Source organism: Rhinoderma darwinii, chromosome 1, assembly GCF_050947455.1.
Source record: "Rhinoderma darwinii isolate aRhiDar2 chromosome 1, aRhiDar2.hap1, whole genome shotgun sequence".
NCBI lineage: Eukaryota > Metazoa > Chordata > Amphibia > Anura > Rhinodermatidae > Rhinoderma > Rhinoderma darwinii.
The window spans coordinates 522,170,011-522,188,738 of record NC_134687.1 but is presented as its reverse complement, the minus strand read 5'-3'; the positions used below and the strand labels follow the sequence as shown (position 1 = coordinate 522,188,738).

Below are 18,728 nucleotides of genomic sequence, written 5' to 3'. Positions count from 1 at the left end.
ACACAAAAAGTGAATGATTTTTTACAAAACGTATTTTATTGTGCAAACGCCATAAGACATAAAAAAAACTATAATCATATGGTATCGCCGTAATCGTATCGCCCCGCAGAATAAAGTGAATATGTCATTTATAGCGCACGGTGAACGCTGTAAAAAAAAAATAATAAAAAAACAAATAGTAGAATTGCTATTTATTAGTCACCACGCCACCTAAAAATAGAATAAAAACTGATCAAAAAGCCGCATGCACCCCAAGAAAACTACAATGGATTCCTCAAGGGGTCTAGTTTCCAAATTGGGGTCACTTTTGGGGGGTTCCCAATGTTTTGGCACAAGACCTCTTCAAACCGGACATGGTGCCTAATAAAAAAAAAGAGGCCTCAAAATCCTCTAGGTGCTCCTTTGCTTCGGAGGCCGGGGCTTCAGTCCATTACCGCACTAGGGCCACATGTGGGATATTTCTGAAAACTGCAGAATCTGGGTAATACGTATTAAGTTGCGTTTCTCTGATAAATCCTTTTGTGTTATAAAAAAAATGGTATAAAGAGGATTTTCTGACAAAAAAAAATAAATGTAAATTTCACCTCTACTTTGCTTTAAATTTCTGTGAAACACCTAAAGGGTTCATAAACTTTCTAAATGCTGTTGTGAATACTTTGAGGGGTCTAGTTTCTAAAATGGGGTATTTGATAGGGGTTTCTAATATATGGGCCCCTCAAAGCAACTTCAGAACTGAACTGGAACCTAAAAAAAAAAAAAAAGTTAGGCAATACTTCGCTTCTTACATTATACTGATAATGAGCCGTGCCCAACCCGAGATGACCCCAGTTTTGACCGTTTGTATAAACGGAGACCCCTATTAGACCGTTCCAGTGCCCGGTTTTCCCAAGCATTCACCCCCGAGAAGTGTATTTCTATTGATGAGTCCCTGGTACATTTTAAAGGGAGGGTTCAATTCCGCGAGTACCTGCCGGGTAAGAGGGCAAGGTATGGCGTGAAGATGTATAAGCTGCGAGAGTGCATCCGGGTATACCTACAGGTTTAGGCTATATGAAGGGAAGGCCACCCCCAAACCAGACTGCATCCTGGACTACAATAGGTACATGGGAGGGATGGACTTGTAAGATCAAATCCTGAAGCCCTACAGCGCCATGCGGTGTGGTATAAGAAGCTGGCCGGGCACATCATACAGATGGCATTGTACAATGCGTACGTGCTACGTCGATGTGCAGGCCAGACGGCAACTTTCCTGGAATTTCAAGAGGTGATTATAAAGAACCTAATCTTTAGGGACCAAGAAGGGGGGGCACCCAGTACTTCTGGAAGCGGGGCCACACGCATCGTACCAAGGCGGCAACACTTTCCAGGAGAAGTTCCCCAAACTGGCAAGAAGGGAAAAAGTCAAAAGAGGTGCAAAGTCTGCTATAAGAGGGCGATAAGGGATGACACAATATATCAATGTGACACGTGTCCCGAATAACCAGAGCTCTGTATGAAAGTCAGTTTTAAAATTTATCATACATCCCTTGGTTTATAATTTACCCCAATTTTACTTACCCTGATGCACTCCGCACAGCTTATCCCCCCTCGTCTTTCCCCTCTGAGCCCTGCTGTGTGTCCAGGCAGCTGATAACAGCCACATGTAGGGTATTGCCATACCCGGGAGAACCCACATTACAGTTTATGGGGTGTAGGTCTCTGGTCAAAATGCTCACTACACCTCTAGATGAATGCCTTAAGGGTGTAATTATTAAAACAGGGTCACTTCTTGCGGGTTTCAACTGTACTGGTACCTCAGGTGCTTCTGCATACATGACTTCGCACTAGAAAATCCCCAGTAGGCCAAATGGTGGTCCTTTCCTTCTGAGCCCTCCCATGGGCCCAAATGGCAGTTTATCACAACAAATGGGGTATTGCGGCACTCAGAACAAATTGCGCAACAGAATGGGGTATTTTGTTTCTTGTGAAAATAAGAAATTTTCAGCCAAAACTACATATTATTTGAAAAAAATAATTTTGTTTTCATTCCCAGCCTAATTCAAATAAGTTCTGTGAAAAAACTATGGGGTCTAAATGGTCACATTACCCATAAATTAATTCCTTGAGGGGTGTAGTTTCCAAAATGGGGTCATTTGTGGTTGGTTTCTATTGCTTTGATACCTCTGGGGCTCTGCAAATGTGACACGGCACCCGAAAACCAATCCAGCAAAATCTGGACTCCAAAGAACACACAGCGCTCCTTTCCTTCTGAGCCCTCCCATGGGCCCAAATGGCAGTTTATCACCACAAATGGGGTATTGCCGCACTAAGGACAAATTGGGCAACAAAATGGGGTATTTTGTTCCCTGTGAAAATAAGAAATTTTGATAAAAAAATTACATCTTATTGGAAAAAATGACATTTTTTTAATGTCACAGCCCAATTGAAATAGGTGCTGTGAAAAAACTGTGCGGTCAAAATGGTAACAACAACCATAAATGAATTCCTTGAGGGGTGTAGTTTCCAAAATGGGGTCACTATTGGGATATTCCTACTGTTTTGGCACCTCAACACCTCTTCAAACCTGGCATGCTGCCTAAAATATATTCTAATAAAAAAATAGGACTCAAAATGCACTAGGTGCTTCCTTGCTTCTAGGGCTTGTGTTTTAGTCCACGAGCGCAGTAGGGCCACATGTGGGACATTTCTAAAAACTGCAGAATCTGGACAATACATATTTAGTAGTGTTTCTCAGGTAAAACCTTCTGTGTTACAGAAAAAAAAATGAATAAAAATGACATTTGCAAATTTCACCTCCACTTTGCTTTAATGCCTGAAGGGTTAAAAAACTTTCTAAATGCTGTTTTGAATACTTTGAGGGGTCTCGTTTTCAAAATGGGGTGTTTTATGGGGGTTTCTAATACATAGTCCCCTCAAAGCCACTTCGGAACTGAACAGGTACCTTAAAAAAAAGGCTTTTGAAATTTTCTTAAAAATATGAGAAATTGCGGTTTATGTTCTAAGGCTTGTAACGTCCAAGAAAAATAAAATAATGTTCAAAAAACGATGCCAATCTAAAGTAGACATATGGGAAATGTGAACTAGTAACTATTTTGGGTGGTATAATAGTCTGTTTTACAAGCAGATGCATTTCAATTCTGAAAAATGCAATTTTTTCAAAATTTTCTCTAAATTTTGCAATTTTTCACCAATAAACACTGAATATATCGACAAAATTTTACCACGAACATGAAGCCCAATGTGTCACGAGAAAACAATCTCAGAATCGCTTGGGTAGGTTTAACCCATTAGTGACCGCCAATACGCCTTTTCACGGCGACCACTAACGGGCTTTATTCTGATGCATAGGCCTTTTCACGGCACTGCATCAGAATAAAATTGCGGCGCCGTGAAAAGAGATAGCTCCGGAGGTAGCTGAGGGCTTGAAGCACAGTCTGGGGACCGTTGTTTGCGGTCCCCAAACCAGCGATCGCCGGTATTCAACGAATACCGGCGACCGCCGTTACAATTAACGCAGCGGTGGAAAATTAACATTTTTATCTCCTCTCACCATGAATGTTTGATGAGAGGAGATAAAAAACTAACCTGAAGGGCCTCCTATGCCCGCGATCGTGCCCCCCTTCTCTTCTCCTCCCGCAGCTGCCGGGAAGAGAAAAAAAATGGCGCCCGCGCATGCGCACACAATCTAATTAAGATTGCGGCGCCGTGCAGTGGGATAGCTCCCTGCCCTCAGCTACCAGAGGTAGCTGAGGGCTTGGAGCACAGTCTGGGGACCGTTGTTTGCGGTCCCCAAACCGGCGATCGCCGTTACAATTAGTGCAGGAGTGAAATCTAACTTTTTATCTCCTCTCACCATGAATGTTTGGTGAGAGGAGATAAAAAAAACACTTGTTAGGCCCCCGATCGTGCCCCCCCTACCCTCGAGAATTTTTTTTTAAAAATGGCGCACGCATGCGCGGTCAGTGAAAGGCAGCTATTCTGCCTGTACATAGAAACTGATCAGGGACCGTTATAATTGGTCCCTGATCAGATGGTCACTGTGATATACCTATCACAGTGACCATAGTCCCATATTTTCAAAATACAGCACAAGATTTGTGCTCTTTCCCTCCCTCCTCACTGTAGTTGATCTGTGAGAGGAGAGAGAGAAATACTATACAAATCTTGTGCTGTATTATACTGTAAAATACACCACATACTTACTCGCTAGTGTTCCGATATTATCCGAATATTGTCCGTAATTACCCCAGATTACCCGTAATTACCCCAGATTACCTGTAATCACCCCAGATTACACGGAATCACCCCCGTTTTTTGTTTGTCTTCTAAAAAAAATAAAAATATTATTAGTGTGGTGAACATGAACCGCAGAATGTTCTCTGCAGAGCAGGCATACGCCATGCTATGCTCTAGCGGTTCCGGCAGTGATACAGACACTGCGTCAGAAGCAGAACTTGGCTCAGAAAGCGACACAAGTTCTGCTTCTGCCACTGGACCCCCCAGCCCTATGGTGGTGGACGCAGCGGTCAAGCGTCAGGAGACGGGCCTAGTACTGCAGTCCCTTCCGCAATTTGGGATCCTGCAATTGCTTTCTCCCCCCAAATTTTGCCATTTACAGCGACTCCAGGCATCAACGCAGATGTCTCACATTTTAGTCCCTATAATTTTTTTCATTTGTTTATAGGCGATCAGGTCCTGGAACTAATCGTCCAGCAGACTAATTTATACGCCAGGCAATTTGGCACCCAAAATCCCAGGTCTTGCTATGCCAGAGGATTGATCCCCACAACAGTTTCTTAAATAAAAATTTTTGGGGGAATAACCCTAAACATGGGCATAGTAAAAAAAAAAACTCTATCCGCTCCTATTGGGCTACCAGCGCTATCCATAGCACGCCTGTATTTGCAGCCGTTATGGCCCGAACGCGCTATGAGACTCTAATGCGTTTCATGCATTTTTCTGACAATACACAAATCCCCCAAGAAGTGACCCAGCCTATGATCGCCTCAACAAACTGAGACCCCTAATCTCCCTCCTAAGTGACTCATTTTTCAATTTATACACCCCAGGCCAAAAACTAGCGGTAGATGAGTCCCTTATGTCCTTCAAGGGCCGTCTATCGTTTCGCCAATACATCCCCTCCAAAAGAGCCCGATACGGAGTGAAACTCTATGAGGTGTGCGAGAGCACAACGGGCTACACCTGTGGCTTTTTCATTTATGAGGGCAGGGACCGCCACTTTAATCCCCCAGGATGCCCAGAGGATATTGGCATTAGTGGGAAAATTGTCTGGGAACTCATGGTGCCATTCCTACAAAAAGGGTACCATGTGTACACCGACAATTACTACACCAGTGTCCCCCTGTATAAGTCCCTCCATGCTGCGAATACAGGGGCCGGTGGGAAGGTACGAAAAAATAGAGTCGGCTTCCCTCAACGACTGGTGTCCAGGCGACTAGTAAGGGGTGCGTCACTCTCATTTGCAAGTGACCAGTTGCTCGCTGTCAAATGGAGTGACAAAAAGGACGTGTACATGCTCTCCACCGTGCACGAGGACACCACAGTGGCAGTGAGAGAGAGGGGCGCTACCTCTGATAAGAGGAAACCGGTCTGCGTGGTGGACTATAACAAGTTCATGGGGGGAGTTGATCTATCTGACCAGGTCCTACAACCGTACCTGGTCAAGCGCAAAACTAGGGCCGGGTATAAAAAGGTAGATATCTACCTTATCCAAATGGCCACTTACAACAGCTATGTGCTCAATTTCATTTATGCATATTTTTTTGTTTAGTTTCTGGGCTTTCCAAGGGAGGGAGGGATTCTCACGGGGAGGTAGTAACGTATTTATTTCAGACTGTAAAACTAATTTTCCACAAGTGTTCTTGAAATAAAAAATAAATGTGGGCATTGCATTTATTAGTAGATAAATCCAACACCTGCGGCCCATGCCACCCCTAAATTCGTGGAAGTCGTGCATTTTAGCAATGGTTACAAGAATAAATTGGGGATTTATTTCCTTGTTCTGATGACTGTCCTGCCACATACAGCTGTTACATTCCTAATTCTGTACCGTGATACGGGCATGATATATTTTTTTGGGAGGATCTCTAATAATTGAGCTGTTCCTTATCAATACACCATGGGCTTTGTTACGGTTCTTCTGGAAATACTGACATCATTTTGGGGATTAGTGATCCTTTACTGTTCCTATAGATGGTTTTGGACATTGCCCCTCTATATATTCTGTAGGTGATTGGTTGTTTTGTGCACATAGCGGTTTCTACCTTGCCGGGCAGGGGCCTGTTATGGTGTACCGCGTCACTTGGCACATTCGTCCCTCATAAGGATTGATGGAGCTAAAGAGACGTTGTACAACCAGTCACTGAAAAAAACAAAAACTTGTCATGACAGCCCTGCAGGTGTTCTTCTATCTAGTCAACAGACTCGAGTTTGCAACATAGTTGGATACATTTTCCTCCATTTGTTTGAAGATATTGCCCGTCACTCCAGTACAGTTTATTTTTTCCTCTCTGACTGATTTTATATTAGGACAGAATTCTGTCCACAATGACATCATAATGGCACCAACTGCTTCTTCAGCAAGACATAGTCATAATTACAGGCAAATACGTCTATAGCTACATGTATCCGTTATGAATACACGGCTTCACTTCTCTTCTGTGCCGCACAAATTTATTAATGTGGCAGATTTCTAACAAAATAACCTTCTACCACGTCTCCTCTATTTCATGTGGAAACGTAATAAGAATTTGAAGAAAACATTATATACCCATAGTGTCTGAAATGATACCCATTATTTCCGCCTTTAAAAAATTTTTGGTCCGCATGCCCACTACGCCACTAGATGAATACCTTTAGGGGTTTAGTTTTTAAAATGGTCATTTCTGCGTGGTTTTTTTTTTTGTTCAGGCAGCTCAATGCCTCTAAATGCATGATATGGGGCCGAGAATTTATTCAATTGTGCCATGAAAGCCAAAGGGTGCTCCCTCTCTTTTTGGCCCAGCCACACGTCTAATAAGCAGATTGGGGCAACAATGAGAGTATTTTTGAAAACAGGAGAAACCGGGTGATTGATTTTGGTTTTTTTTTCCTCATTTTAATTTTTTTTCACCTGCTATGCATTAAATTTAGCAAAAAACTGTGGGGTCAAAATACTTACTATACCCCTAGATAAATACCTTAAGGGGTCTAGTTTTCTAAATGGGGTCGTTTATGGGGAGTTTCTATCGTTCTGGTAGTTCAAAACCTCTCCAAATGTACAGTGGGGCCTAAAACATTTTCAAGCAAAATAGGAGTCCTGAAAGCCTCCGGGTGTTCCCTTCCTTTGGGGCCCTGCCGTGTGTCCAGGCAATGCATTAGGGTCACAATGGGGGAATTTTTGAAAACAGGGTGATAGATTTTGGGGTGCATTTCTTCATTCTTATGGTCGCTTTACAAAGAAATCGGTCTTCAAAGTGATACTTTTATGAAAAAGTGAGATTATATTTTTTTACGCCTGCTTTGCATGAATTCTTACAAAAACCTGTGGGGTCAAAATACTTACAACACCCCTTAATAAATACCTTAAGGAGTGTAGTTTGCAAAATGGGGTCACTTGTGGGGGTTTCCATCATTCTGACACCTATGAGCCTCTGAAAACCTGGCTTGGTGCAGGAAAACCAAATGTACTTCAAAATGTATACAATTATTACTAAACTTGTAAGTCTTCTAAATTGCTAAAAAAAATATAATTTTTTTTTTTTTCAAAAGTGCTGCCAAAATAGAGTAAAGAGATGGAAATATATATTTAATAAAAAAAATTGTACAGTATGTGTGTACATATGTGACATATTGCAGTTAAAAATAGGGAAAAATGATAATTTTTACAAAATTTCTTCAATTTTTCTATTTTTTAATTAATTTCCGCAAATCGTATCAGTCTACTTTTACCACTAAAATAAAGAACAACATGTGACGAAAAAACAATGTCAGAATTACTTGGATATTCAAAACTTTCACAGAGTTATTCTCTGATAAAGTCAGACATACCAGATTTAACAAATCTGGCTTGATCATTAAGGCCCAAACAGGCCCGGTCATTAAGGGGTTAAGCATTCCGAAGTTATTACCACATAAAGTGAAATATGTCAGATTTGAAAAATGGGCTCTGAGCCTTAAGGCCAAAACTAGGCTGCGTCCTTAAGGGGTTAATGCTTTGGTACGCAATCCACAGACATCTGCGAGTATTTCACCGATTCCATAATGCCTACAAATATTTGTTTAATAAAAAAAAATATATAACAGTAAGGGTATGTGCACACACACTAATTACGTCCGTAATTGACGGAACGTATTTCGGCCGCAAGTACCGGACCGAACACAGTGCAGGGAGCCAGGCTCCTAGCATCATACTTATGTACGATGCAAGGAGTCCCTGCTACTCCGTGGAACTGCTGTCCCGTACTGTAAACATGATTACAGTACGGGACAGTTGTCCTGCAGCGAGGCAGGGACTCCTAGCATCGTACATAAGTATGATGCTAGGAGCCCGGCTCCCTGCACTGTGTTCGGTCCGGGACTTGCGGCCGAAATACGTCCGTCAATTACGGACGTAATTAGTGTGTGTGCACATACCCTTATGGCAGCGAAACTACCGTGATATAGTCGGGTTTCAGACTAAGTTTCTAAATACCGGTGGTTCTCCTCCTGCAGTTGGGGGGGCAGCTTTGTTTCGGAATACCACAGTTATAAGCCAAACACAAGATGGAGCCCAGATCTATTGAGTCATACATGATCATTTTGACTTACCGAAGTAGTTGTATATTCAGACGGGGCGGTCAAGTGATAGTTTATTAACGGAAGTTTGTTTAATACCACCGCATTTTGCGGGAATCACGATAAACCGTAATTTCACTGTCTGAATATACACTAAAAGGGGTTATCTTGTCTACAAAACCCCCTTCCATTAACCCTACTAGGAAATTCTGAGTTAATAGAGGGGGGGGGCGGCGGTTCTCCAGTTCAGGACTTTCACTTATTAGTCAGGAACTAATAAGCCCCACCACCCCAATTCCCGCCACTTCTAAAAACCATCTCTAGACGATCTCATATATCAAGACAGAGAAGAAAAAAAAGCCCTGATCTCAATGTGGCTATTAGGCCTCATGTATTTCCGTCCAAAATTCATCTGAAAACATGTGGATGAATTGCGGACCCATTCATTGCTATAGGCCCATACACATGACCGTGGTTCACAAGGACCGTTTGGCGGCTGCAATTGTGGACGGCAAACACTCAGGACAGTTCATTTTACGGTCCATGCTACGGCCGCGTGCTGGGGCCTAAGGCAGGGTTCACAGATGTGTTTGAGTTTCAGTAGCTCTGCCCAGTTTTAAACGCTGGATTTGTCGCATGACGGATACCAGCAACGTTCAACAGAATCCATTGACTAATGGGTTCTGTCGGGCTTCCATCATTGTGTCCGTTTTACCGGAAAAATAATTTTTATGCCATTTTGGACTGGATCTGCGATGGCGGCTCCGATAAAGATGTGAACAGTGTCTAAGTAACAAGTCACACTTTCTCAGTGACAAAAGGCTCAAACGCATCTACAAGCTGGATGAATAAGGGAACACGTTCAGGAAGATCGGGGCAGATTTACGAATGCCGTCTAATATTCAGATAGCGTAAACTTAGACCAGGCAGTCAGAAGATGCGCCAAATTTATCACATTGATGCACGGTGTGGGATGAAATTGGCGCATCCTGCAGGACACTTTTCTCTTCCTTATACCACCTATTAGTTGGCTCAGTTTACAAATAGTTTTTGCGACAAACTTTGGCTCAAGCCTGATGCACTAATTACGTTTTTCTTGTCCGCTGGTCATCAGCCCTACCTTGTATTAGTTATTCTAGGACTGAAACTATTTTTAATGACAAAAAATTCTGTTCCTATCAAAATATCTGTGGAAACATTGTCGAAGGATAGAAACATATGTATTTATGGACTGAATCTTTGTATCTATGGACGAACATTAATAGAAAGGATTTCCAAGCTGCTTCTATACAGAAGTAGCAAAGTGTCATAAAGCCAGAGCAACAGTTCAATGACAAAGCTGTGGGAACTACAACGCTCATGGTGGGTCTTTACAGGCCTGTCAGCTGGTTTATGTCACACTACAGGCCGCCGCTTACGACCAGTCACTAGAACCACAATGTATAGGAACGAAGCCAATGAGCTCAGCTACATCTACAGGCTGAGTGCAGCTTTACAGCTCCTAGGAACTACAAGTCCCAGCACCATACCTCGCAGTCTAGTGGCCCATAGCTGTGCATTACACCTAGATTACTTCCAGCTGCACATAAACTTACGAGAGGCTTCCCCTACAGTAAGCTTAGGTATCTGCCCCTATAACGCGCAGCTTGTGTTTATATCGTGTCAGCGCAGTGATGCTGCACCTGTGGCTCCTCCCCCTTTCTCTGCAGGCCGCAGCAGCGTTAGACGCTCACTCTTCAGCAGAAGCGTACATACAATAGCCGGTAACTGTTCATCCTCCCGACCCGTGCCTCCCACAGCACTTCTGTACCTGCCGCTCGATATCCCGTCGCAGCCCGGAGCCTCCAACACCGCTGACTACACGGCTCCGTCCCTCACACGGCGCGTCGTCACCGGACAGCCAGCGTCAAATTGTTAACCAATCGTCTTGCAAAGCCTTCATACAGTCTGCCAATAGAAAAGTGACGAGAGGCGGGGTCTATAAGCGCTTCAGCCAATCCTGACTTCCGTGCTCACAGGTAAAGACCGTAATGCAAGCATGAATGGTAACCTATGCGGCTGTCAACAAAACATTGCAGCTAGTGACTATATGACTAGTGCTGACTCCAAGACACTGACACCAGGACACTGCCACTACTAGTGCTGACGCCAAGACACTGCCACTACTAGTGCTGACACCAAGACACTGCCCATAGTCCTGACACCAAGACACTGCCACTACTAGTAATGACACCAAGACACTGCCACTGCTAGTGCTGACTCCAAGACACTGCCCCTAGTGCTGACACCAAGACACTGCCACTACTAGTAATGACACCAAGACACTGCCACTACTAGTGCTGACACCAAGACACTGCCCCTAGTGCTGACACCAAGACACTGCCACTACTAGTAATGACACCAAGACACTGCCACTGCTAGTGCTGACTCCAAGACACTGACACCGGGACACTGCAAGACACTGACACCAGGACACTGCCACTACTAGTGCTGACACCAAGACACTGCCACTAGTGCTGACACCAAGACACTGCCACTAGTGCTGACACCAAGACACTGCCACTAGTGCTGACACCAAGACACTGCCACTACTAGTGCTGACACCAAGACACTGCCACTACTAGTGCTGACACCAAGACACTGCCACTACTAGTGCTGACACCAAGACACTGTCACTACTAGTGCTGACACCAAGACACTGCCACTACTAGTGCTGACACCAAGACACTGCCACTACTAGTGCTGACACCAAGACACTGCCACTACTAGTGCTGACACCAAGACACTGCCACTAGTGCTGACTCCAAGACACTGACACCAGGACACTGCAAGACACTGACAGCAGGACACTGTCACTACTAGTGCTGACACCAAGACACTGCCACTAGTGCTGACACCAAGACACTGACACTAGTGCTGACACCAAGACACTGCCACTACTAGTGCTGACACCATGACACTGCCACTACTAGTGCTGACACCAAGACACTGCCACTACTAGTGCTGACACCAAGACACTGCCACTAGTGCTGATACCAAGACACTGCCACTTGAGCTGACACCAAGACACTGCCACTACTAGTACTTACACCAAGACACTGACACTAGTACACTGTCACTACTAATGCTGACACCAAGACACTGCCACTAGTGCTGACACCAAGACACTGACACAAGGACACTTGCACTACTAGTGCTGATACCAAGACACTGCCTCTAGTGCTGACATCAAGACACTGCCACTAGTTCTGACACCAAGACACTGACACCAGGACACTGCCAGTACTAGTGCTGATACCAAGACACTGCCACTAGTGCTCACACCAAGACACTGACACCAGGACACTGCCACTACTAGTGCTGACACCAGGACACTGCCACTACTAGTGCTGACACCAAGACACTGCCACTAGTGCTGACACCAAGACACTGCCCCTAGTGCTGACACCAAGAAACTGCGACTAGTGCTGACTCCAAGACACTGACACCAGGACACTGCCACTACTAGTGCTGACACCAAGACTTCCACTAGTGCTGACACCAAGACACTGCCCCTAGTGCTGAAACCAAGACACTGACACCAGGACACTGCCACTACTATTGCTGACACCAAGACACTGCCACTAGTGCTGACACCAAGACACTGACACAAGTGCTGACACCAAGACAATGACACCAGGACACTGCCACTACTAGTGCTAACACCAAGACACTGCCACTAGTGCTGACACCAAGACACTGACACCAGGACACTTGCACTACTAGTGCTGACACCAAGACGCTGCCACTAGTGCTGACACCAAGACACTGCCCTTAGTGCTGACACCAAGACACTGCCCTTAGTGCTGACATCAAGACACTGCCACTAGTGCTGACACCAAGACACTGACACCAGGACACTGCCACTACTAGTGCTGACGCCAAGACACTGCCACTACTAGTGCTGACACCAAGACACTGCCCCTAGTGCTGACACCAAGACACTGCCACTAGTGCTGACTCCAAGACACTGACACCAGGACACTGCTGCTACTACTAGTGCTGACACCAAGACACTGCCACTACTAGTAATGACACCAAGACACTGCCACTACTAGTGCTGACACCAAGACACTGCCACTACTAGTGCTGACACCAAGACACTGCCACTAGTGCTGACTCCAAGACACTTACACCAGGACACTGCAAGACACTGACACCAGGACACTAACGCTACTAGTGCTGACACCAAGAAACTGCCACTAGTGCTGACACCAAGACACTGCCACTAGTGGTGACACCAAGACATTGCCACTACTAGTGCTGACACCAAGACACTGCCACTACTAGTGCTGACACCAAGACACTGCCACTACTAGTGCTGACACCAATACACTGCCACTAGTGCTGACTCCAAGACACTGACACCAGGACACTGCAAGACACTGACACCAGGACACTGCCACTACTAGTGCTGACACCAAGACACTGCCACTAGTGCTGACACCAAGACACTGCCACTAGTGCTGACACCAAGACACTGCCACTACTAGTGCTGACACCAAGACACTGCCACTACTAGTGCTGACACCAAGACACTGCCACTACTAGTGCTGACACCATGACACTGCCACTACTAGTGCTGACACCAAGACACTGCCACTACTAGTGCTGACACCAAGACACTGCCACTAGTGCTGATACCAAGACACTGCCACTTGAGCTGACACCAAGACACTGCCACTACTAGTACTTACACCAAGACACTGACACTAGTACACTGTCACTACTAATGCTGACACCAAGACACTGCCACTAGTGCTGACACCAAGACACTGACACAAGGACACTTGCACTACTAGTGCTGATACCAAGACACTGCCTCTAGTGCTGACATCAAGACACTGCCACTAGTTCTGACACCAAGACACTGACACCAGGACACTGCCAGTACTAGTGCTGATACCAAGACACTGCCACTAGTGCTCACACCAAGACACTGACACCAGGACACTGCCACTACTAGTGCTGACACCAGGACACTGCCACTACTAGTGCTGACACCAAGACACTGCCACTAGTGCTGACACCAAGACACTGACACCAGGACACTTGCACTACTAGTACTGACACCAAGACACTGCCACTAGTGCTGACTCAAAGACACTGACAACAGGACACTGCCACTAGTGCTGACACCAAGACACTGACACAAGTGCTGACACCAAGACAATGACACCAGGACACTGCCACTACTAGTGCTGACACCAAGACACTGACACCAGGACACTTGCACTACTAGTGCTGACACCAAGACACTGCCCCTAGTGCTGACACCAAGACACTGCCCTTAGTGCTGACACCAAGACACTGCCACTAGTGCTGACACCAAGACACTGACACCAGGACACTGCCACTACTAGTGCTGACACCAAGACACTGGCACTAGTGCTGACTCAAAGACACTGACAACAGGACACTGCCACTACTAGTACTGACACCAAGACACTGCCAATACTAGTGCTGACACCAAGACACTGCCAGTAGTGCTGACACCAAGACACTGACAACAGGACACTGCCAATACTAGTGCTGACACCAAGACACTGCCACTAGTGCTGACACCAAGACACTGGCACTAGTGCTGACACCATGACACTGCCACTAGTGCTGACACCAAGACACTGCCACTTGTGCTGACACCAAGACACTGACACCAGGACACTGCCACTACTAGTACTTACACCAAGACATTGACACTAGTACACTGTCACTACTATTGCTGACACCAGGACACTGCCACTAGTGCTGACACCAAGACACTGACACCAGGACGCTTGCACTACTAGTGCTGACACCAAGACACTGCCACTAGTTCTGACACCAAGACACTGCCACTAGTGCTGACACCAAGACACTGACACCAGGACACTGCCACTACTAGTGCTGACACCAAGACACTGCCACTAGTTCTGACACCAAGACACTGCCACTAGTGCTGACACCAAGACACTGACACCAGGACACTGCCACTACTAGTGCTGACACCAAGACACTGACACCAGGACACTGCCACTACTAGTGCTGACTCCAAGACACTGCCACTAGTGCTGACACCAAGACACTGCCACTAGTGCTGACACCAAGACACTGACACCAGGACACTGCCACTACTAGTACTTACACCAAGACACTGACACTAGTACACTGTCACTACTATTGCTGACACCAGGACACTGCCACTAGTGCTGACACCAAGACACTGACACCAGAACACTTGCACTACTAGTGCTGACACCAAGACACTGCCACTAGTTCTGACACCAAGACACTGCCACTAGTGCTGACACCAAGACACTGACACCAGGACACTGCCACTACTAGTGCTGACTCCAAGACACTGCCACTAGTGCTGACACCAAGACACTGCCACTAGTGCTGACACCAGGACACTGCCAATACTAGTGCTGATACCAAAACACTGCCACTCGTGCTCACACCAAGAGACTGACACCAGGACACTGCCACTACTAGTGCTGACACCAAGACAATGCCACTAGTGCTGACACCAAGACACTGCCACTAGTGCTGACACCAAGACACTGACACAAGTGTTGACTCAAATACACTGACAACAGGACACTGCCACTACTAGTGCTGACACCAAGACACTGCCATTAGTGCCAACACAAAGACCATGACACCAGGACACTGTCACTACTAGTGCTGCCACCAGGACACTGCCACTACTAGTGCTGACACCAAGACACTGACACAAATGTTGACACCAAGACAATGACACCAGGACACTGCCACTACTAGTGCTGACACCAAGACAATGACACCAGGACACTGCCACTACTAGTGCTGACACCAAGACACTGACACCAGGACACTTGCACTACTAGTGCTGACACCAAGACACTGCCCCTAGTGCTGACACCAAGACACTGCCCTTAGTGCTGACACCAAGACACTGCCACTAGTGCTGACACCAAGACACTGACACCAGGACACTGCCACTACTAGTGCTGACACCAAGACACTGCCACTAGTGCTGACTCAAAGACACTGACAACAGGACACTGCCACTACTAGTACTGACACCAAGACACTGCCAATACTAGTGCTGACACCAAGACACTGCCAGTAGTGCTGACACCAAGACACTGACAACAGGACACTGCCAATACTAGTGCTGACACCAAGACACTGCCACTAGTGCTGACACCAAGACTCTGGCACTAGTGCTGACACCATGACACTGCCACTAGTGCTGACACCAAGACACTGCCACTTGTGCTGACACCAAGACACTGACACCAGGACACTGCCACTACTAGTACTTACACCAAGACATTGACACTAGTACACTGTCACTACTATTGCTGACACCAGGACACTGCCACTAGTGCTGACACCAAGACACTGACACCAGGACGCTTGCACTACTAGTGCTGACACCAAGACACTGCCACTAGTGCTGACACCAAGACACTGACACCAGGACGCTTGCACTACTAGTTCTGACACCAAGACACTGCCACTAGTGCTGACACCAAGACACTGACACCAGGACACTGCCACTACTAGTGCTGACACCAAGACACTGACACCAGGACACTGCCACTACTAGTGCTGACTCCAAGACACTGCCACTAGTGCTGACACCAAGACACTGCCACTAGTGCTGACACCAAGACACTGACACCAGGACACTGCCACTACTAGTACTTACACCAAGACACTGACACTAGTACACTGTCACTACTATTGCTGACACCAGGACACTGCCACTAGTGCTGACACCAAGACACTGACACCAGAACACTTGCACTACTAGTGCTGACACCAAGACACTGCCACTAGTTCTGACACCAAGACACTGCCACTAGTGCTGACACCAAGACACTGACACCAGGACACTGCCACTACTAGTGCTGACTCCAAGACACTGCCACTAGTGCTGACACCAAGACACTGCCACTAGTGCTGACACCAAGACACTGACACCAGGACACTGCCACTACTAGTGCTGACTCCAAGACACTGCCACTAGTGCTGACACCAAGACACTGCCACTAGTGCTGACACCAGGACACTGCCAATACTAGTGCTGATACCAAAACACTGCCACTCGTGCTCACACCAAGAGACTGACACCAGGACACTGCCACTACTAGTGCTGACACCAAGACACTGCCACTAGTGCTGACACCAAGACACTGCCACTAGTGCTGACACCAAGACACTGACACAAGTGTTGACTCAAATACACTGACAACAGGACACTGCCACTACTAGTGCTGACACCAAGACACTGCCATTAGTGCCGACACAAAGACCATGACACCAGGACACTGTCACTACTAGTGCTGCCACCAGGACACTGCCACTACTAGTGCTGACACCAAGACACTGACACAAATGTTGACACCAAGACAATGACACCAGGACACTGCCACTACTAGTACTGACATCAAGACACAGACACCAGGACACTGTCACTACTAGTGCTGACACCAAAACACTGCCACTAGTCTTGACACCAAGACACTGACACCAGGACACTGTCACTACTAGTGCTGACTCAAAGACACTGACACAAGTACTGACACCAAGACAATGACACCAGAACACTTGCACTACTAGTGCTGACACCAAGACACTGCCACTAGTTCTGACACCAAGACACTGCCACTAGTGCTGACACCAAGACACTGACACCAGGACACTGCCACTACTAGTGCTGACTCCAAGACACTGCCACTAGTGCTGACACCAAGACACTGCCACTAGTGCTGACACCAAGACACTGACACCAGGACACTGCCAATACTAGTGCTGATACCAAGACACTGCCACTCGTGCTCACACCAAGACACTGACACCAAGACACTGCCACTAGTGCTGACACCAAGACACTGCCACTAGTGCTCACACCAAGATACTGCCACTAGTACACTGTCACTACTAATGCTGACACCAAGACACTGCCACTAGTGCTGACACCAAGACACTGACACAAGTGCTGACTCAAATACACTGACAACAGGACACTGCCACTACTAGTGCTGACACCAAGACACTGCCACTAGTGCCGACACCAAGACAATGACACAAGTGCTGACTCAAATACACTGACAACAGGACACTGTCACTACTAGTGCTGCCACCAGGACACTGCCACTACTAGTGCTGACACCAAGACACTGACACCAAGACAATGACACCAGGACACTTGCACTACTAGTGCTGACTCAAAGACACTGACACAAGTGCTGACACCAAGACAATGACACCAGGACACTACCACTACTAGTGCTGACACCAAGACACTGCCACTAGTGCTGACACCAAGACACTGACACCAGGACACTTGCACTACTAGTACTGACACCAATACACTGCCACTACTGCTGACACCAAGACACTGACACATGTGCTGACACCAAGACAATGACACCAGGACACTGCCACTACTAGTGCTGACACCAAGACACTGCCACTAGTGCTGACCCCAAGACACTGACACCAGGACACTTGCACTACTAGTGCTGACTCAAAGAAACTGACACCAGGACACTGCCACTACTAGTGCTTACACCAAGACACTGCCACTAGTGCTGATATCAAGACACTGCCACTAGTGCTGACACCAAGACACTGACACCAGGGCACTGCCACTACTAGTGTTGACACCAAGACACTGCCACTAGTGCTGACTCCAAGACACTGCCACTAGTGCTGACTCCAAGACACTGCCACTAGTGCTGACACCAAGACACTGCCACTTGTGCTGACACTAAGACACTGACACCAGGACACTGCCACTACTAGTGCTTACACCAAGATACTGACATTAGTACACTATCACTACTAATGCTGACACCAAGACACTGCCACTAGTGCTGACACCAAGACACTGACACAAGTGCTGACACCAAGACAATGACACCAGGACACTGCCACTA

At 46.6% G+C, this 18,728-nt stretch overlaps 1 protein-coding gene across 2 annotated transcripts in view; it reads right to left on the bottom strand.

The window, feature by feature from the left end:
• The window catches only part of PJA2 (praja ring finger ubiquitin ligase 2), a 47,757-nt gene extending 37,052 nt beyond the window's left edge, over positions 1-10,705 (bottom strand). The window contains exon 1 of one of the 2 annotated variants that reach the window (XM_075836763.1): positions 10,586-10,705. The gene's annotated coding sequence lies outside the window, so the exon portion shown is untranslated. The remainder of the gene's footprint in view (positions 1-10,585) is intronic. The other variant, XM_075836771.1, reaches the window with a different exon arrangement.
• Positions 10,706-18,728: the final 8,023 nt, after the last annotated feature.